At 46.5% G+C, this 21651-nt stretch overlaps 1 protein-coding gene and 2 long non-coding RNA genes across 3 annotated transcripts in view; 2 read left to right on the plus strand and 1 right to left on the minus strand.

The window, feature by feature from the left end:
• LOC135292503 (hydrocephalus-inducing protein-like) overlaps nucleotides 1-21651 on the plus strand; it is a 267908-nt gene that overhangs the window by 101113 nt on the left and 145144 nt on the right. The gene's annotated exons all lie outside the window — the stretch shown is intronic.
• On the minus strand, nucleotides 1551-2546 carry LOC135292573 (uncharacterized). Its single transcript, XR_010354809.1, has 3 exons — nucleotides 2395-2546; nucleotides 2111-2282; nucleotides 1551-1793 (listed from the first exon to the last, which is right to left on the minus strand). It is a non-coding gene; the product is annotated as an uncharacterized LOC135292573 (long non-coding RNA).
• LOC135292564 (uncharacterized) lies at nucleotides 2971-3566 on the plus strand. The gene is made up of 2 exons (XR_010354802.1): nucleotides 2971-3117; nucleotides 3216-3566. It is a non-coding gene; the product is annotated as an uncharacterized LOC135292564 (long non-coding RNA).

Raw genomic sequence — 21651 nt, forward strand, 5'->3', positions numbered from 1 at the left:
ATCCCTGCTCCTAAAGCTGCTTTGAATTATCTTGGGAACCTGAGCATGAGGGAAACTGGCAGGACTTTAGTGAGAGGAAAAGTAAGGCACAGAGGCCAAAGTGTAAATGCAGAGTCTGGCTTACCAGAGTCTGCAGAGTTGTGGGGATCTGGGCCCTGCAAACTCATGTTGTTCTCTATGAATGGCTGATTCCTTCTGTATCTCCTCCTGAAATTCTGAGCACCAGGGCTGGTGCTGGTAACTGCAGCCACACAAACTCCCCACAGAGCTGTGTGGGACCCAGTGGGAATCATTGATTTGCGGCTTTTGATGAAAAGTAGTGACATGAACCTCAGTGTCAGGGAGGTGACACGTTAATGCTGCTGCTGTCAGACAGTGCCCACACACCGTGTCTGGAGACAGCTCTGGAGAAGATGAAGAAAAACCAGGATTAAATCCCACGTGCTACTGAGCTCTATCAGAAACTGCTTGGAGTGAAGTCTGTGAAGTGACTGGGGAGAGCTGGATGAAAGGGACAGTGCTGAGAAGTGTGTGGTACATCATTGATGTCCTAATACTGATCTTTGCACAGAGATGAAAACGTATCAGTTTGCATGGCCTGAATGTCTGGCTCTGGACATTCTGCATTGCACAAGATGTGCTGAGCTCATCTGGCTCTGAAATATCATCTCTGCACCTTAGCCAGGAACAGCATCAGAGTTCTGAACAGATTCATCAAAATCAGTCATAAGTCAGAAGCAAACCTTGGCAATACACATCTGTGGCAGGTGAGGAGACCAAAAGCTTCCCTTCTTGTTCTTGCTGAATGAATTCAGCAATAAAAATTCCTCTCTCTTGGCATTAAAATAGTTGAGTTTCAGCTCTGCCCCAGACTATCAGTGTCAAGTATTTCTCTGGGTGCTTGGGGGTAGGTTCTCCCCCTGTAGCTCTCTGCAGGTTGGTGCTAATTCAAGATGTTCCCTCAGCTTCAGATGTTTTGCTGCCTGAGCAGAGTGTGCAGAACAGGGATTACAAGCACTGACATTTGCTGTGCTAGAAAGTGCAAGGGACACATTTGTGCCAATGAACGTCACACCTTTAACTAGGAGGATCAATTCTTGTTGTGCTCACCAGAGTCTGCGGACAGAGGGGGTTTTCCAAAGGAAATCTTGGTCCATGTAGGGCTGAGGCTCCCTCCAGGCTGGCTCCAGCCCCTCAGGGTGCCCAGGAGCAGGGCTTGCCCACAGCCCAGTGCACCCTCCTTAGCCCTGGGGCTGCCCAGGGAAGAGCCATGGCTGAGGCTCTGCAGGAGCACACAGGCTCAGCCCTGCTCCAACATGGGGTCCATGGGCCAGGGCACGCTGGGCTTTGCCCCTACAGCTCCCAAGTATGTCCAGAGAAACTGCAAGGAGAGGGTCACCTCTGTCAGTGGGATCCCTCTGTGCACAGGGACCCCACTCCTGGCGTGGCTGTGCCAGGGACCTCCAGCCCTGGGAACCTGGAGCAAGTGGAAACTACAATTTTGCAAAATGCTGCCTGTGCCTTAAGCAAATGCAAGGAGAACTGGGGTGTGAAAAATAAAATTTGTTTATTACAGAAGAACAGCAGCAAAAATACAGAAGATATTTACATTGTAAGAATATTTGTAACAACAACAATCGATAGAACATATATACAGAAAAACCTACCTTGCAAAACTATGGGAAATGTATTTACAGAAGTCAAAAATAGCCCTACAATCTATATTCTAAAGACAACAACAAACTGTAGAATATATATACAAAAGGGTGGTGTCTCTGTGAAGTCCATCGCACCTGGAAGAAAATCAAATGCCACAGTCACTCCAGTCAGGCACAGAGGGCTCTTGCATGTGCCCCCAGGCTGGCACATGCTGGCCCAGCAGCAGGACTCTGCTACCAGAACTGAGCCTGGCTGGGTCTGGCATGGAGCCTGTGTGGAGCAAAGCAGGCACAGGACAGGCTGTGGATGGCCACCAGAATCCGGTGCCCTGGGTACAATGTCCCTGAGCAGGGAGCACCCAGCCCAGCCCCAGCCTGGCAGCAGGAGACCCACTCTGCCTGTCCTGCTGCTGGCATTGCTCTTCATGCCAAGATCATGGCCTCTTCCTCACCTTTTTAATCAATATCCATGTCCTCAATGGACTCTTCCACATCCACATCCATCTCTTCTTCCTCATCCACATCCATCTCTTCCTCTCCAGAGTCTTCTCCGTCTATTTCCATGTCCTCCTCTGTATCAATCTTCGTATCTACCTCCATGTCCTCCTCTCTGTCTGGGACAGCCTGCAGAGGCAGCAAAACCTCAGAGTGGCGTCCCTGTCCCACTCCATGCCCACAGAGCTCCAGCCCACCCAGGCAGGTGGGGGGTGTCCACCTCCATGGAATGGCACCAGACCTTCCTCAGAACAAAGGGGAGCATCCTGCAGGGCTGGATGATGAAATCCAGGCACTCAGGAGCTGTCAGGAATGATCGGGGTATCGGGGGGATAAGAAGAGTGAAAGGCGAGGGCAGGAGCAAGGTGCAGAGCGTGTCAGCACAGCGGCCAAGGGTTGTGTTGTGCCCTTTGCTGGGCGCTGGACGTTCCAGCTGGAGCGTGGGCTGTGACATCACAGTTCCCAGGCTTCATCTGAAGTGGACAGTGGAGACCATGGAATGATGGAGTCCCTGAACGGTTGGGCTTGCAAGGGAGCCTGAAGAACAACATCTTGTTCCCAGCTGAGCAGTCTTCCCCCAGAGCAGGCTGCTCAGAGCCCTGTTGCCAAGGATGGGGCATGCACAGCCTCTGTGCACAGCCTGGGCCAGTGCCCCACCACGCCCAGTGGAAAAGAGCAGCTTCCTTAGATGCAGCTTCAATCAACCTGCTGCAGTTGAAAGCCATCCCCCCTTGTCCTGTCACCACAGGCCCTGCTGAACACTCTGTCCCCTTCTTTCCTGCGGGACCCTTCCAGACCTGCAGAGCCACAGTGAGGCCTCCCAGTGTCTCCTCTCTCCAGGCTGAGCATCCCCAACCCCACTTGCCCAGCAGTCAGTCACATCAGGGCCAGTCAAGGCTGCAGGGTAGCAAATAGCATCAGGAACTGAGAGATGCAAGCTTTAGACCCCGGTTTGCCTCTAAATGTACAAAATTAATAACAGTGGAGAGGAAGATGGTGGGACACTGGTTCTGTTCTAACTAGTGATTATTATTTTTCTTCTTTTCTGTCATGCTGACCCAGGTTTTTCTGTTTGAAAGGAAGCTTGGCACAATGTCCATTGTCTTCTCCATTTGTGAAACACTAAGTGGAGTGTGGGCAGGCTGATACGCAGAGCAAAACCTGAAAATATACTAGTGATCCTGAGCCTGGGGGATGCAGCTAAACCCAGCCAAAAGTAATTTCTGGAAAGTTGATCCTGGTTTACATTGTCTTGAGTTTGGCTTTGCCAACTTCACCAGTCATTTATGAAAAAGCAAACAAAAAACTCAAACCAAATCAGACAAAAACCCAAACAAATAAAGAAACAAACAAACCCATGCAAACTGATCCAACAAATAGATAAAAAACCCCAAATAAAACCAACGGAAATGAAGAGTTTGTATTAGTTGTGAGGATAGCACAGCAGGCAAATGGCTGCTTCCCACAGGATCACCATCAAAAGCCACGTAGAACAGCTGCTCCAAAATATACCCAACAGGAGAAAAAGAAAAAGTGATGCATGGCAACTTTGGGGGCATCTCCACATTCAGGTGAAGGATGAGCACGCAGTGGTACAGATCCAGGATTGCCCACCCTCCAGGCTGCTCTTTGCTCCTGATGAAAGACCCTTGCAGGACTGTGGCCCCTCTCAGTGCAGTGTCAGTCACTGCCAGAGCTCTCAGCTGAGCCACTGGCATTTGCAGAGTGACATCCAGCTGCAATCCTACTGCCTGCTGAGCATCTGTGGAAGATCCTGAGCATCTTCATGCCTAGGACTGCCGCTTCCCCGGCTGGCTGATGACAAGAGAGGGGGCGGCAGGCTCCCCCTGGAGCTCCGTTGAATCCCACTTGTCAATTGTTTTGGTGCAATATAAAACTCAGGCAGCGCACACGGGTCCCAGGGAAACTTTATTTGATGGTAAACTTCCCCTTTTCCTCTCCTGGGACCCCGATCAAGGGGCAAACAAAGACTTAAATGTGGGGGGAGGTCAGGGGTAGGCACAACTTTCAACAAATCAGGAGAGTTGGGAGTAAAAATCCTAGGCAGGGATAACAGCAGTGAACCAATAACATTCCAAAGGAGGAAAAGCAGTTTCAATAAGCGGTTAAAATTTGGAGAAATAGAAACTGGAAACTAGTTGACAAAATAACTGGGAAAAGGCGGAGACAAAAGGAAAACAGCACCAAGGAAAACCACCAAATCACAAATCAAACCATAAACCTACTAATAAACCAAAAAGCACGATACGACATCTGCCCGTTCTTAAATACAAAAAGGACATTAAAGTTTATCTAAAAGAACAAAAGTTATTAGTGTTATAAATCATAAAATTTTACAAACGTAAAATAAAACTAATTATAATTTAAAAATTTTTCAAAAACTCAAATAATTTTGGATATGTCTAATTTAGCTTATACTTGTCTTGTTTTTCACTGATTATGCATTTTAACTATAATTTTATTCATTTCTTCAATTCACTGCGAAATAATATCTTAATTTTTGAATAATTAGCTGGTAAAAATTGGGCTCAAAAGGTAATTAAAAAATTGTTTTAAATTGTCAAACAAAAACTCAAAAGTGGCAAACTTAAAAAGAATTTAACATTTCATAGAAAGCTTACCATTTCATAAAAGGATGTTCCATAGAAAGATGTTTCATAGTTTCCAGGAGTTAAATGTGTAAAACAAACGAATTTATTTCATGTTAAATAAATATAAATTTTCTATTCATTTTGACTCAAAACTTATGATTTAAAACTTGAAGTATGGTATTAAATTGATTAAAAACCAATTGGCTCCTGGTTACTATTTTTTTAACAATTTAACATTTCTTTTATTAATACAACTACAATTTATTTCATAATACAAAGCAAAGCAATGAGATGTTCTTCACAGAAATTTGGCTGATCTTCTCTGTTTCAAAACTTCAGTTATCTTGTTCTTCTGTTGGGAAACTCAAGTTTGAAGGTTTTCTCTCTTCAAGGAAATTCAGTTCAGAAAATGGTCATGATCAAATGTAGCATAGTAGACTTTGGTGTAGTTATAACATTCTTCTTTCTATAACATGCAACTGAACAACTGGGTTAGTTTTCCAAAATGATTTCAAATATGACAAACAACTCATTTTTTTAAAAACCATACAAAAACATATGTTCAAAATAAAACCATTTAATTCTTCAAAACTGAAAACCTGTATAGTAATTGAACTTTTATAAATTTAATCAAATGAATAATCTTTTACTTCTGTAAAAAGCACTGTTTAAAAACCTTTAAAAAGGTATTTTGCATTTTCAAATCACATTAGTAACTTTTCAAATTAACAAACTAATTATTATTAAAACTCAATTGTTATAAAACCTCTAATTAATTTAAAGCAAAAACTTTAAGTTCACCCTTTAATATCATCACTGTGAGTATGGCCTTTGCAGGGCCCTTTGCAAAAAGGCAATACCCAGGGTTTAAAGGATAATTCTATAATTGAATTTTTAAACTTGTCAATTTTGTCAAAATATAAACTGAATTAAAATTTGTGCTTTTGCCAATTTATAGTAATATAAAATTAAAAGGAACATTGGGCAAGGTTTGACTAGGAAACTGGACAGGGAAACTTGAGCAGCACTTCTTAGAGTTAAAAATTAAAATACTTTAATAATTAAAAATATATAAAGTTGCATAAAAATAACAAAACCTTCTAAATTGTTCTTTTGGTTCTCTGCTTACTTATTGTTTCTTGCAATCACTAAAATTCACAAGTCTATAATTTGAAAATTTCTTACAAGGTTTTTTTAAAATCCTAAATTATTTAAAAGGTCTTTTATAAAAATTAAATGCTAATTCAATCTGAATTTCACAGAAGATGTTGTAAAACAATTGCTGGCTGCTGAAGTGATTAGGGTTATGTGAGGGGATGGATCCGGCCCGCTGCCCTGTGGGGGAAAGCAAGACTGCGATTACCAGATCGGGTTTCCAATTCTCCCTCTTCCCCGCAGGGCTCCCCTCCCGAGGGGAGGGGGCTCTCAAGGAGAGCGGTTTCTGGGGAGGGGCCGGGTTGGGGTCCTCGTCCCCAGAGGCGGAACTGGGAGAAGGAGTAGACATTGCTTCAGACCCACGCCTCCCCCTCAGCAGGAACGGGCTGACACCTTCCCCGTGGAATGTGGCCCCCTCAGGGGAGGATGGGCTGGCGGAGAGATTCAGGACCGGAAAAGAAGGCAGCGGGGAAAGCGTGTCTAAGGTGGAGTGGCCATCCTCCATCTTAGACAAAGAGCAGGGTGGGGGGCCTGACTCGCTGCAGTTCCCCACTGAGGCCTGGACAGCGAGCGGCCGGGCGCTCGGAGCAGTGCGGCCAGCCAGCTCCCAGGGAGGTGGGGAGGGGAAGGGGTTTTTTTGGAAAGTCTGAGGGACAAGGGAACAGGGGAATTCCAGTGTGCTGCTGACCTGTGAAAATCTTCTTGCTCCTGTCCTTCTTAGAAGGACAAGAGGAGGACCTTCTGATGAGGTGGGAGAGGGAAACGTGCCAGAGATAAAGATCCTCACGGGCCTGGCCACGGGCCCTTGAGAAAATTCCACCCGCCAGGGATAGAAAAAAGAAAAAATATAAAAACCCCCGCTGTGGCACAGCTCACCCACTGGCGCTGGGCCTCTGGCCGATTTTTCCTGGGAGACGAGATATCCGTCCAGCCAGCCCTCTTCTGACAGATGAGTGATGCTGGTTGACCACCACAGCAGTTCCACTTCTCATCAGGGTGCGCTGAAACTGATGTTCTGATCGCTGACAGACTGGGGACTTTCTCTTTCTCGGCTTGCTGCCTCCAGGGACTTGGGTGTTCCCGGTGCTCCAAAGCCTGTTCCCAAGACTGAGGGCACGGCCACTGTGGGTCCCTGGTGTGCTTGTCCCAGTGCACACACCTTGCCTTGCTGCAGGAGCCCAGCAGCTTTTTTTCTGCTGTCTGCGCTAAGCCCTGACTCAGTCAAGTCTTCCACAAGCTTTCTTTCTCCACTTCTGAGTGAGAAGGAAGGGCAGAGAAAGTCTATAGAACCATAAAATTCACCGATGGGCTCCTCTTAGAGTCATAAAAGGAGCTCGTAAATGATCTTATCTTGCCCCACATTGGAAGCACCAAAGTGCCGTTTCCCGGCTAGCTGATGACAAGAGAGGGGTGGCGGCAGGCTCCCCCTGGAGCTCTGTTGAATCCCAGTTGTCAATTGTTTCGGCGCAATATAAAACACAGGCAGCGCACACGGGTCCCAGGGAAACTTTATTTGATGGTAAACTTCCCCTTTTCCTCTCCTGGGACCCCGATCAAGGGGCGAACAAAGACTTTTAAGTGTGGGCAGGTCTCAGGGGAAGGTGCAACTTTCAACAAATCAGGAGAGTTGGGAGTAAAAATGCTAGGCGGAGATAACAGCAGTGAACCAATAACATCCCAAGGGAGGAAAAGCGGTTTCAATAAATGGCTAAAATTTGGAGAAATAGAAACTGGAAACTAGTTGACGAAATAACTGGGAAAAGGCGGAGACAAAAGGAAAACAGCACCAAGGAAAGCCACCAAATCACAAATCAAACCATAAATCTACTAATAAAACAAAAAGCACAATACAACATTCTGGGAACTCAGTGACTTCATTCTCTGATCAACCTCATTTCTTTCCTCTTGTCACCTATTTCTGCCCTCCTGCAGCCTATTAGTTCTCAGAATCACAGAACTGTAGAATATGGCCAGTTGGAAGGGGCCCTTCAGGATCATCAGGATCATTGCACAGAGCAGCCCAATGCTAACTTTGTGTTTATCTGAGGACAGAACTTCCTGCAGGTGTCGGCAGCTGCAGGGAGAAGCCAGGCCCCCTTCCCCCAGCAAGGACAGGGAGCAGGCTCTGGCCAAGGCCTGTGCTGCTGCTGCTCCTTCTCCCCGTGCCCCAGGGTTTGCTCTCTCCTTCCCAGGAGCCGCTACGCCCAGGTGCGGAAGTGTGCGGCCCAACTCCTCCTGTCCCTGATGCAGAAAATGGGAGTCACGAAGCTGGCAGGCACAGCCAGGGCTGAGAGGCTGGCACAGGTGGCAGGGATGCTTGCTCAGGACTGTCACCAGGACACAAGGTAATGATCTTCATTTCACTTCCTCAAACAGGAAAACCGTTTTGTGTTTGGCTTTAAAGGTAAAATCAGAAAAGAGTGGAAACTCAAGGAAATAATAAGTGACCTCACTGTGTGGATAAAGGTCATAGAATCACATAATATGCCCAGTTAGAAGGGACCTATCAGAGTCATCCAGTCCAGCTCCTGGTCATGTGCAGGGCACCCCAAGAGTCACTCCATGTGCCTGAGAGCATTGTCCAAATGCTTCTCGAGTTCAGTCAGACTTGGTGCTGTGACCACTGCTCTGGAATGCCTGGGGAAATGACTGTACTGGGTAACCTGAGGCTGGCCAGCAAGAAGGAGCATTGCCAACTTCCTGTGACTTGAAGGATTCTTTACTGAGATCAAAAGCGCTCAAATTAGCCAGTCCAACCGTTCTGATTGGCCTTAGGTGCAAAACACAAAGCCAAAGTGTTGGCTAATATTCATCACTGAAGGATCCCAAACATCTGCTTCTCATTAACTTAAGACATTCCTAGAAATATTTCAGGGGTCTTTAGACAATGTATTCACTCTTTCTAAAATCCCTTCTGCAGATTTCTAGAATGCTGTTATCTGTGGCTCAATGACCTCCAAATTTCTTCTTGAAGAAAACTGTGGTTTCCTAGTGGCAAAATCAACCCAAACCACCAAAATCCCCTTACTTTGATGATGAAATTCCCATTAATAGCTGTCAAGAACACCAGAGAAACTAGCTACCCCTGTGCATACATATAGTGTAGAATAATCAATAGGATGCAGGAGGTGTTTTGTCCTGGCTTCCCTGCCAGTTAAAGAAAGGCAAATTTTTGTGCAATGGCAGCAAGACACTGCTAATAGGCTCTGACAACACAGCAGATGTGTTTTGCTTATTCCCTGGGAACAGCCACAGTGTCAGAGTGAAATGGTATTTTTCTGTGGCCCCACATTCTCCTCTTGCCTCTTGTGTTCAGCTGACAGCACTGTGCAGTGTCCAGTGGAGATAAATCTCCCTCTTTGCTGAGTAGGTAATGCCTTCTCATGCAGGGGTTGCACCTGATGAGTTTAAGGTGTCAGCCTCTTCTGTTAACACTCTTCCTTTCTTCACTTTTCTTTCCTTCCTGCCTGCCTTCCTTTCTGCCTCCCTCCCTCCCTTCCTGTCTTCCTTTCTCCTGCCCTTCCTTCTGTCCTTCCTTAGGCATTATGGACAGGAGATGGTGAAGATGTTGCTGAGCCATCAAAAATTTAAAATGCTTCTGGAACAATCTCTTTCCACGCGTGACCTGGAAGATATTCTGACAAGAATTAAGAAGAAAGTAAGTGCTTGACAGGAGAAATGTCTCCTTTGTGCAAGTATTGCCACTGCTTACATGAGATCAAGCATACCCAATGTGTCTTTATCTCATTCCTCTTCTGCTGAATCATTTTACTCCCGGGAATGAGCTGTTAATCCTCAGCGTGATCATCTGCAGGCCACAAAGGAACTGCTATTATTAGGGAATAAGTGGGGTTTTGAATACTTTGAATATGGGTCACAAAGAGGAAAGGGAAAGAGGAGAAAATGGGTTTACATTTAAGATAAGCCCCCACCATGTTCTCCCTGCTCTACCCCCAGTAAAGCAATTAAGTGAGAATTGAACATAACAGAGTCTGAAGATAACAGAGTTTTGCAAAAGACACGGAAGCAGTAGTACAAGAAAACTTCCAAATATACAAAAGATGTCCAAGTCAATCCTAGTTACTACAATTACTGTCTGTCTTTTGGGAATACCGCCCTGCTGTCAAGCCCTGTGGAGCTGGAAGAAGCTTGGTGAATTCAGCAGCATCCAGTGAAAAATCCTTTGTTTGTTAGGAGGGGGATTTTATTTTTCTTATCAACATTATAGAAGGGAGTGGTCCTTTGTGCAGGCACAGGGAGAGTGAGTGTTGAACCAAATCAACTTCCAACACAATGGGCCAACCCCCAAAGAGCCCAACTTTTTCTGCTGCTTCCTTTAAGACCACTCATTGCCTACCAGTTTGCATTATTCCCATTTGTGCTCAAGACTAATGAATTTGGGATTTTAGACTGCTGCTCAGTGTGGTAGCACCCATAACCTGCCTTGGGCTATTGAAAACAAAGAGTTGGCAACACTGAATCTCTGGTCTGTTTATTTCTCTAAGTTAGGAAATGTTTCCCTAGGCCTTGGTCGCAGTGATTCTGGTTCTAACTTGTGTTTTATATCCTAAAGATTGATGGGGTTTCTTTATGTCTCTCTAGGGGATGGAAAACCAGAAGGGTGAACGCCCATCTGTCAAGGAGCCGGTGGAGAAGAGGAACGATGGCGCCAAGAAGCCCCAGGCCACATTGCCTTCTAGCAAACGGTACTGAGCACTTTTGTCAGATTTGACAAAGCCCATGACAAGCTTCACATGCCTCCTCCTCAGGCAAATCTTTCTGGCAGAGATGACCAGTGCCAGAGATTGTTTCCTTTCCCTACAAATGCTCTAGGATAAAAAATGTCTACTTCTGCATTATGCTGAACACAACTTCTCTGGAGGGCTTTCCACAAAAAATGGAGAGACAAAAAGACATCCATTGGTTGCAGCTCAGATGATCCAGTGCAGTGGCAAGGGCAGGGTTGTGGAGGCTAGGAGAGGTCCACTTTTCTGCTGCCTGACTTGGGACAAGTAAATTGAACTAGAGTGGTTTTTTATTTAATCTGAGTGGAGTCTTTTTCAGATGGGTGTTTTGATGAGGAGTCCCAGACTAGAAGCAAGGTGCCATTCCTCAAAGATGCAGGTCTCATCCATGTGAATGATGGCTTTCTTACCTTCAGACAGTACCAAGTTTGAGTAGGAAGTAGCAAGGCAATTCCTTTGCAGCTTTGGTCAACAGGTGTCTCAAGGTGGACTTTTTATCTTGATATTCCTGTCTTTCGTATATGTTACTCGATGGAAAGCGTGTTTGGTTTATTTCCCCCTGTGCTGCAATCAGCATTTAAGACAGGAATTTGGTCCTTGCTGTCTCTTCATGCTAGTGGCAGAGCTACCTATGCTCCTCTGATAACAGAGGGGATTTATTTAGCTCTGTCATGCTCAGCAGTGGCAGGAACATGACCACATGCCTCAGCAGCATGGCTCTAGCATCTTTCCATGCTTGTGGAAGAGACAGGTTGATCCAGGAGAATTGTTCCCTGTGGGGTTGTTGAGCTGTGCATCTAGTCTCTAGGGAAGCAAACAAAATGTGAGCATAGTTCTGGGATGTCTGGCTTCTGGTTTTATCTCTGTTACTGATTTCCTGGATCCTTCAGATATGCCTCTGTTCATCTGTTCAGATGCATCTGAGCTGCTTTTGCAGATTGTCATGCCTGGTTGTAGAGACACTTCTCCAGAGTGATGAGTTTCCTTATAATAAGGCACACACATCCCATATGAAGAGGCATTTAGACTTGGAAGTAGTGTCTCTCTTTCCCCACAAAGCAGTGTAACTCATGTGCATTGGAAGCCATCTGAAGATAGATCAGATGCATCTCATCCTTGGTTTTCCTGAGTGAGCACTGGGAGAATGTTCCTTGCAGATTGTCTCCCATGATGATAGTCACAAGGTCCATGTTGTTCTTCTGAGCCTCATGATTTTCTAGCTTGAAATAACATCATTAGGAAAGCTCCTCAAGATGTTTTGCTCAGAATTAACTGAAGGCATTGTCACCAACAGGTCCTAATTTGGATTTATTTTCCAGGGTGAAACCTACCTCTGATGGACGCCTCGTACACCGTGCCAAAGCCCAGGTCATGCTGCCTGCAGCTGTGGAAGAAACGGAGCCGCTCCAGAAGCTTTACCATCTCCTGGAAGCCAAGGGTTTCAGGCACGCATGGAAGGAGTGGCACTCCTCCTAGACCTGTGCAAAACCAGCCCCCAGCTCATCTCCGCTAACATTGTCCAAGTATGTAGGGTGTCTTCATTGTCCCTTTTCTTTAGCTCCTTTCCTAAGGCTGCAGAAGTAAAGTTAATTCAGAGAGTCTTGACACTCCATCCTGGCTGTTTGGGACAGGCTGGTCCCTCTTACCCAGACAGATTTATACCAGGTTCAGGCTTCAGGACACGTTTTTTCAGTCCAGCTGCATTTGTCTGGCAGGTGCCTATTGATGCTGTTCATCAGATGATGGCAGAATTTTCTGCTGCTGTAATTGCTGCTGTCTCCCACTGCTAGTTGGGTTAAGTGAAGGGAATCCAGCCACTGGAAGCGTGGCTGTTGTTCTCTAGAGAAATGATGGATTTGCACGGGGAAGAGAAGTATTAGGCTGGGTTGGTTTAAACCCAGTTTTTTTGAAAGAATTTTTCTGTAAACTCCATCTTGTCTTGCTCAGGCACAACTCTGGAACTCCTTTCCACTTGTCCCTATTCCTCTTGGTAAAGACAGTGCTCACCCTTCTTGGGGGGCCTTTTGTTCTCTTTGGAAAGGAAGAAAACAGCTAAGGACAGATCCATCCTTTCTCCTCCCAGTAGCTGCTCTTTCCCTTTGTCCAGAATATGGTGCCTGATGCTGTGGCTGTCAAGGGACTGAACCTGCTCTAAGGAGAGCTGTACAACACATTTCATTTCAGAAGTCTCCCTCTTAGTTAACTGAGAAATGGTCTGGATCCTGGAAGAGTTGATCAGAGCCCTGCCCTTCTCCAGACACAGGTTTTGAGACAGACTACATCCAACTTAGATCTTCTCCAGCCATAGTTTTGCCAAAATCATAGCTGTCCTCAGTACTTTAGGCAACTGTATAGAAAAATGGGCATTGTAAATATCTGCTTACATACTTGTAAAGCAAGGGTAGCCTTTTGCATTAACAAATGGAATTGATTTAATGATTTCTAGATGGAGAGAAATACAATAGGAACTACTCTGTCCCCAACCAAACTTCTTAAAAACAGAAGAAAATCTTTCAAGCAGCATGAGGTTGCGCTACCATTCCAGTGAGTGGCCCACAGGAAAAGAGTGAAATTGTGCAAGCAAGTGCTGACCTGAGAGAGAGGATCACTTTCATCTTTTACATTGCTGAGTGCTATATCCAGTCTTCAAACAAAGACATTCTAATCCAGCTTTCATGTTGCTTGTTCTCTTCACAGATTTTTGATTATTTTGTCCTGAGAATATCTGACAGCCACAAGAAAGTGAAGCAGAAGGTGCTGGACGTGCTGGCTGAAATCATCGGTCTCCTGGAAGATGCCCTGAAGCCGGTGATGATCCCTTTGGTGCAGGGAATAACAAAGAACCTGAACTCAAAGGATCCCGGGGTTCATGCCGCAGCTGTGAGCGCACTGGAAGAATCCATTGCTCATCTGGGTAAGGCTGAGCCCTGGCACGGACTCTCCTCTCCTGTGCCTCTGTCTCTGCCACACAAGAGAACGCTGAGTGCCTTGGTAGCTGCTGTTGTCTGTGGAAGGCTCCAGCTGGCAGCCACCAGGAGCTGTGCAGGTGCAGTCCTTATGCACCAGTCCCCAGCAGGCTGGAATGTGCAGCAGCATTTCCCAACAGTCCCAGCAGCCCTTGGCTCTGTGCTGCAGCTCTGAAGAGCAAGTCCTGGACTACAACTTTGCTACAATTCAGAGGCAAAGGGGTTTTGCAGTTTTCTTGGTCCCCATTTGAATTCCCAAATGAACAGCTTTGCTGTTGGCATGCAGGGACACTGGCCCATCAGAGCTTCTGCAGAGCAGCCACCTGGCAGGCTCTACATTATAGGCATTAGCTGCCTATGTTCTACCTTTCTTCTTTCTCTTCTTTTTTCAAAGGGGAACTTATGATTCACCAAGTTAATTTCTTTGTAACAAGCAAGTCTAAATCCAGCTGCAACCATGCCTTGTTCTATGTGTTGTTTTGTGTGGGGCAAGATGGCAATAGCAAAGAACTACACGGGCAAGGGCTGCTCTAAATTCCTTTGCCACATAGACTTATGTCAGCTCTGAAAATGCCTGAAAAATGGAGTGTTGAGAAGGCAGATCTTCAAGGGCAGTTTCCACTTTCTCCACCTCAGCTGCTCTGTGAAGTCCCGAACTGCCTGACTCAGTGCCTTTCTGTGTCCCAAGGATGGGCTTCTTCCTTTTTACTCTGGGATGCAAAACCTTTTCACTGCTTCTTACATGTGACTGAACTCCTCTTGAGGTCCCTGATGTGAAATGCTTTAACATAGCTCCTGGTACAGGAGATGAGTTTGGATTTGCAAATGTGAAAGGAGAGCTTTTCTTTTGGAATTTTAAACCCTGCCAAGTAGGCAGGAAGGAAAGTCAAAAACAATTCAGAAATCAGCAGAAATTTACTTTCTTTGATAAAATGGGGTTGCCATGCCCTTTCCCTCCCCACTCTCCTTTCTCCTATGACCTCAGACAAGTGAGCAGAAACATGTGTTTCACTTGTAGATAAAGTATCACTGCTGAAAGAGTTCAGCCACCAATGGAGTCATCTGAGTGGCCAAGCTCTGCTGGATGTCACCGGGAGTATCGCAGGTATGGCCTCCCCTTCTAAGCCAAGAGGTCTCCCAGGGAGTATTTACAGGGAATGCCTGTGAGCAGACAGCAGAGTAGCTCCTCCACACCAGGAGGTGCTGAGCTTGTCCCTCCTGCCCAGCAGCCAAGGCAGGTGTATTTGGCAGGTTTCCCTGGCTGCTGCAGAGCTGTGCAGCACCTGAGATGGGGCAGCGCTCGGCCTCAGGGCTGATCCCTCACTGGGGCATCTCAGAACCCACCTGCAGGAAAGGGAGGGGCTCAAATACCCCAGCTGGCTCCTCTCTTGGGAGCTCAGGGACATCTGTGATCCTTTAGGGAAAATGGTGGCAAACGCTGTTTCAGGGAAACAGTTTGTTTTGTTCTCACAGAATTCTTGTTTTTCTCTTGGGAAGTTTTGAGGCTGAACCATGCAGAGCCTGGGGGTCACAGCTTAGATCAAACCTCAACACACGTCTTAGAGGCACTGACTTAGTGCAAGGCAGCCTTTGAGGGCACAGGGGCAGAAGCAGAGTGCTGGGCTCCCTGCCTGTGCTGAAATCCAAGTGGCATTGGAGTGAGCATTTCAGGGTGTGCAAACAGTGTCTGCCTGTGTCAGCACTGTCCCAAATGCTACAAATGCAGCTGTTAATGGATTCCTCAGAGGAGCTTGCTATGTCAGCAGTAGCCAAAGAATGGAAAAATTATAATCTCAATATATAGCAGAGAAGACAATTGTTAGCCTTGCTTTAGCTGGGGCTAAATCCACTGCTAATTATGCCAGCATCTTTAAATGCAAGGTGTAATAACTTTGTGTCTTCATTAGGAATCTCAAAAGGGCATGTTCAGTGATTAGGAATGTCAAAGGCCCGTTATAGAGCATTTGAATAAAGTAGATCACCAGCAACAGGGAATTTAGTTTTGCAGTTCTTTTGAACTCTTTTTCAAATAAAGGAATTAAGCATAATTTAGGACTACTTTAGAAAGAGCAGATGTTCTCTCTGAGATTTAGTAGGAACAGACAGCTGTTTCTCACCTTCAATAGTCACCAATGTCTTTAATTACATTTAAACTCAAATGAACTCCCATTTAGAAAGGGAGTACCATAACCCTTTCCCTGCTTAGCAGAATTGGATGGAGGTCTTTCAGGAGCTGTTTCAATGTTGAATTGCTGCATTAAGGTGCTGGTGGATTAACAGCATAGAGAAAATGAAGTCTCTTCCACCACAGGATAGTAAATAGCTGCTACATAACATTTTGCCTGCTCAGAAAATAAGAATGGTCTCCAGAGCACTTCAGGTTTTGATCTCCCAGCCCAATCTGCCATGCAAGAAGCCTGTTGGTAGTAAATTTTTGTCTGTGTTTGATATAGTTCAGTTCAGAAAATGAGCAGAGTGCAAATTTCAGAGACAATGTGAGAGAACACTTGTGTTTTGGTTAAATTTCCATCCACTGTGCAGCATTTTTCTCTCGCTATGCTCTTATTTCAGTGGACATTATAAGAAAAAATGCCATTAACACTGGGAGTGGAAATGCCATTGAAATGTGGAGATGTCCAAATGCCACAGCAATGGGGTCTGGGTAATTCTCTAAGATGCCATGAGGTTTGAAACAGCATTTTGTTGGAAGCCTCAAAAGCATTCTGCCAAAGACAGCAGCTAGTCACTGGTGTTTCTCATCCAGCTGTCAGGCAGCACCCATCTCTGGTGGGCTGGAGTTTTGAAGTGGGTTCTAATGCTGCCCTTTGCTGTGCACCACTGAGCAAAGGGGAGAGCCAGGTTAGACTTCTGGCCCTTGACATCAAAGTTACAAAAATTGAATCATCCCTCTTATTAGAAATCTCTCAATTGCCTCTCTAGGGTGCATTTCCAAATCTTCAGTGTGAGTTTAGACAACTTCTTAATGGAAATAAAAAGCAATTTGACATTTCAGTCATTGTTCTTGCAGAAACAGATTGTGAAATGCTTTAGGAAAGGTACAAAGTCTGCCACAGGGACAAGGCTCTGGTTGGAGAAATTAGTCCTGAGGGGTCGGTGGTTCTGTTTCAAGGATGATCAGCTGCATTGCCCGTTTCTGGGTCATGGGGCTCTGTGTGCTGTTTCACTGACCTCAGCCAGAGAGGCTCCCAAGAAGCACAAGCAGAGGCAGATCCCTGTTGGCATTGAGGCTGCTGGGTGAGGAGCTGTGTCTCTCTCCCGGCAGTGCTGGTGGAGTGGGTTCATGCCAGGAGCCCTGCAGTGGTCCAGCGCTGCGCCCTGCCCGTGCTCTGGTCCTGCCTGGAGAACAAGGCGCTGCCTGTGCCAAGCGCCAGCGTCCGCACTGTGCTCACCAAGCTGGCCTGTGCCCTCTGCGAGGTGATGGGCACCCAGCTGAGGAAGTGTGCTGCCAGCAAGCCTCCCCACGTGCGGGAAAACCTCAACAGCCTTTTGGGCTGGTGAAGCCATCATGTTCTCCAGAAAGCTGACCAAGAGCTGAGTTGGACACCTCCGGATGTGACTTCTTAGCTGTGCCAAAAATGACAAAAGACTAAGGAAGGGCGTGCATCTGCCCCTGCTCTCTCCATCTCCCTTCCTAGTCATGGCGTGTGGGGCCTGAAGCGACTCCAGACTGAGGACAAGGTTAAGGCCAAGCTTGGCTCAGGCTCACACAGAGGTGAGGGGGGAGCTGGGCCGCTCTCTGCTGGGAGGAAGGGTCTTGTGGCAGCCCAGCCAGGCTGTGCACATTGCCAGGGAACAGCTGTGCCCTGCATGTGGCCCTGCAATGAGCTGTGCTGCTGCCAGTGCCCCGTGCAGCTGGAGGGCTGCTCAGCTGTGGGGCAGGGAGAGGAGCAGGAGGGTGCATGTGCAGCTGAGCCATTGCTGGAGAGCACAGGGCTCTGGGCTCCCTGCTGTCCCAGGGCAGCCCAGAGGCCAGGCTGTTCCTGGGGTGCCTCTGTGGATGTGGGGCAGGCTTTGCCCCCAGCCTGCCTCAAGTGTCTGCCAGCAGAAGCATGTTTCTCTGTGCAGCTGTTTAGAAGTTTCCATAAAATGTGTCCCAGGAAATATGGAGCTTCATGTGCTTTAGGTTTGTATTGCTGTCTCTGTTACACTTTGTGTCCCCCTTTGCAGATCTGACTGCCTACAGCCTTACCAAGCAGTTTTCTCTGGACACTTCCAATTTTCTCTTACCCACAAAGTCCTTGTCTCCCATCCAGAAGAGCTCTAATTCCTCCAAGCTCAGGAAGAAGCTGCTGCCTGTCTGAAGAGTGTCACAAGAATAGGATTTATGTGTTAGGCTTCATAGTTAGAGATGGATTTATATTCTGATATTTAGATGTCGTTTTGAATAAAGGTTTTGATTGTATCTTTCAATATTGATGACATCTTTATAATTGTATATATTTTATTTTGATGATTAGAAAAAAATAATAATTTAAATAAGCCAAAAGGAGAATGTGAGACCAGGACCTGCTAGCCTAGAGATTATGGGAGTGCAGCTTGCTTGATGTGCCAGTGTCTCACCACATCCTTTCCTCACTGCGCATCTCCTCTTCCTCTTTTGCCACGTTTTCTTTGTGTCATTTGTGCTCCTCTTTGTTACTTGGCATTACAACTGGGCCACACATTGACATGTTTGGGGACAATGGAAACAAAAGATCCTGTAGAGTCAAAAGTTTTCTACCTAGATGTATTCTGTGCTCTCAGATGGCCTGAGCAAAGAAACCAAGAGAAGGTGCCCAAATGCCAAAGCTTTGCTCCTTTGCAATCTCACACAGATCTGGCTCACAGGTGACTTCAGGCACAATTTCATAGGTAAGAAGAGGATGTGTATTTCACTGGGAAAAGATGCCCTGCTTTGGAAAAGTCATCTGTATGTAGATTTACCCAGGACAGCAGTCCAACTGTGTTTTTTGCAACTTGCTTGCCAAGGGATGAGTGGGCTGTGAGGCCAATAACAAGTGACAAGGGTTCCTCAAATCTATTTCCACTCCAGCCTGGGTGCCATTCTGCCCAGGGCTATTGGATCATTTGTTGCCGTGGACTGGTGCTTGCTAGGGTAATGAATTCCTGCATAGCTGGAATAAGCAATTCTGGATTCTGCTCCAGCTCTTGGTGGGCTGCATGATCATTGACAATGCTGCCTTTCCAGAAATTATTCGACAGTTCCCTTTCATAGTCATTTGAAGATTTAAACTTCACATTTCAATTTGTTTTGCCTTAGGGAAAAATACTTCTGGGCCCAGTGCAAACTGTAACCTTTTGACAGCAAAGTCCTCATGGTTGACAGCTTCTGATGTTCTAGAAGAAACTGCATGTGAATGTGTTAATTGAGTTTCCTGAAGGAAAACTTTGTCTGACTCTGTGTCACGTGGCTGCATGTGTTGGCATAGCTATGGGTCTAGTCCTGGCCTAGTAAAGCCCAGGCAGGCTGGCATGTTGCAGGGAAAAGAAGTCCACAAGCTTATGAGGTTGCCATCACCAGCAGAGCCGATGTATCCTTTGGGGATTTCTCTGGAGACAAAATTAGGGACCTGCTCCATGCCACAGTATGGATCTCTTAGATCCTTAGATCTTTCTAAACTATCCTAAAAAAGGCAGTGAAACTTCACATCTCCTTGCACAGCCACTGTTTGAATAGGGGCATTTTCGTCCCTCCTCAAAGCCATTGCTCTTGCACACCAGCAACATGAGCATCCACCAACAGGAATGATGCATGGTCCTCCTGCTGCTGCTTCAGAGCTCTGGGAAGTGCAGACCTGGGTATTACCAATGGGAACACTTAATTAGCATTTCATGCTCCTTCAAGATGTCCAGATCTCAGGGCTTTTAGTTTCAAAGCAGCCACTGTACTTGCTCTAGGGAAGAACAGTAAATGGGAAACAGTGATTGCCAGCCTTGCAGGGGTGTGGGGAAAACCTGGAGTGTCTGTGTCAAAAGATGAATGGGAAGAGTGCAATTGCCAAAGCCAAAGCTTCGTTAGGATAGCAGAGCCAGTTCTTTACTGCCTGCTTGCATGGAAATAATTTCAGAACCTCCTTTTTGTATCTCATGTAGAAAAGAAGATCTTAATAATACCATGCTACTTAAAAACACATTGTGATGCAGATCTGTAGTGATTCCCAATGAAGCAGACTGCCTGCTTTGTCACTGCCAGCCCTGGTGACCCTGCAAGAGACCGTAGGGTATGCCGTGCCTGTTTTATATCCAAGCAAAGCTTGAGTTTGCTTATTAGTGTGGAATAAATACAAGGGTAATAAAATGGACAATTAAACTGGTCGCTTTGGAGGATATGCTCATGCTTTCACACATCAGTCCTGTACCTCATGCTCCCAAGGCTTGTTACTCATCATTAAATATTTCAATAAAAAATCACAGCTCCTATGTTACATCTGAATAAAATTGCATCAGTTCATCAAGAATTCTGCTGGCAAGAACAAGACAAAAGCCGTCTGACACTCACTTGCAGCTGTCCTGGATTTCTGCAGCCCTTTGTGAAATGCTGCTGTAGGCAGAGTGTTTGGAGTTGGTTTGGGCCTTTATGAGAGATCTGTGTAACAGCATGCTGGGCTCTCCTGGCAGAAAACTGTCCAAGCCCAGGGACATGGTGCCGGCAGGAGTGGAGCAGCCCCGCTCCCAGCCCGAGAGCGTGAGCTGAGCCACGCGGGGGAGAAAAGACACCGAGGGGCTCCAGCCCAGCTGCTTCACCTGCCGTGACCGCTCCACAGAGCTCTGCCTCTGGGAGAAAGTCGACGCTGGACAAGCATGGAGCTTTCATCTGCTGCTGGAGCTGCTCCGTGACAGCTCTTGTTCTTCCTGAGGGAGAACCCAGCACCACCTTGTAACGCGTGTCCTGGGGGTATTTTCCTCCGGCATTCTGGGTCTTTGTCCCAGCAGGGGGATGGTGAGGTCTGGCAGTTTGATATCTAGAACTCACTGGCCTTTTTGCTTGCTTTTCAGCTATTCCGCTTCTTAATAAACTGTTGCAATTTTTTTCCACTTTCATCTATTGGTATTAATTTCCTGTTACTGGAAAGGGATTGTTGGAACACTTTAGAGGAGACGACTCATTGCAGAGTGTCCTGTATTAAGTTCTCCCAAACTGTGTGAGACACATGGCTTCACACAGGAGCAGCCCCAAGGCTGCTGAGGGGAAGGCACAGAGGAAGACCAACCCAGTATTTCTGAGGGAAATTCCTTGACACCAAACCAACCTGAGTCGTCCAACAGCTGACCTGACATTTTGAGACATGGGCCAAAGGGGAAACCTTGCAGTGTGTTTGGTCCAGGCCGGGTCATGCTCAAGGCAAAGGTGTGTCAGTGCACTTGGCTCCTTCTCTCCTCATTGTGTCCAGCACACACAGGAGCCCAGAGCTCCTGCAGAAACCATCACAGCACTCAGTGGGAGCAACTTGTGTCCAGTGCTCACACAGAGCTGTGTCCAACACTGCACCTCATTGGAATGAGGAACTGTTCCAGCTCTTTTAGGAGCTAAGGAGGTTTGGCCTTCAGATCAGCTCCTTCCCAGCTCTTGATTTGCTGCCCTGGCTGAGCTGCTGCTTGTGGCAACACTTGTTGCACAGCTGACAGCCCTGCTCTGCTGGCCAGCAGCCACTGCAGGAGATTGTGCTAGTGACATCGAACCTTTCAGATCTTCCTCAGGACAGCTCAGGGCAGAACTTGTCAAAAGAGCATTGCCTGGGCCATGCCTTTGACATTAAACCTCTCCTCTGTGCTTGGTGCAACACACAGTAAATATCTGAGGAAGCAAGTTTTCTGCTCCAGAAATTTCTTAAATCAATCAGTTAAACTGTAACAGAACACGATTTGGGATGTGCAATTTCACTTTAATTCATTTGCAGAAAGCTTCAGAGAGCTGTGTGTCTAACCTAAATGACCTTGCCACCAAGAACTCAGAAAAGTGGGGGAGATGGAATCAGTAGCACAAGGATCTGCATTGTGA

This window comes from Passer domesticus, unplaced genomic scaffold (genome assembly GCF_036417665.1).
Source record: "Passer domesticus isolate bPasDom1 unplaced genomic scaffold, bPasDom1.hap1 HAP1_SCAFFOLD_37, whole genome shotgun sequence".
Lineage (NCBI taxonomy): Eukaryota > Metazoa > Chordata > Aves > Passeriformes > Passeridae > Passer > Passer domesticus.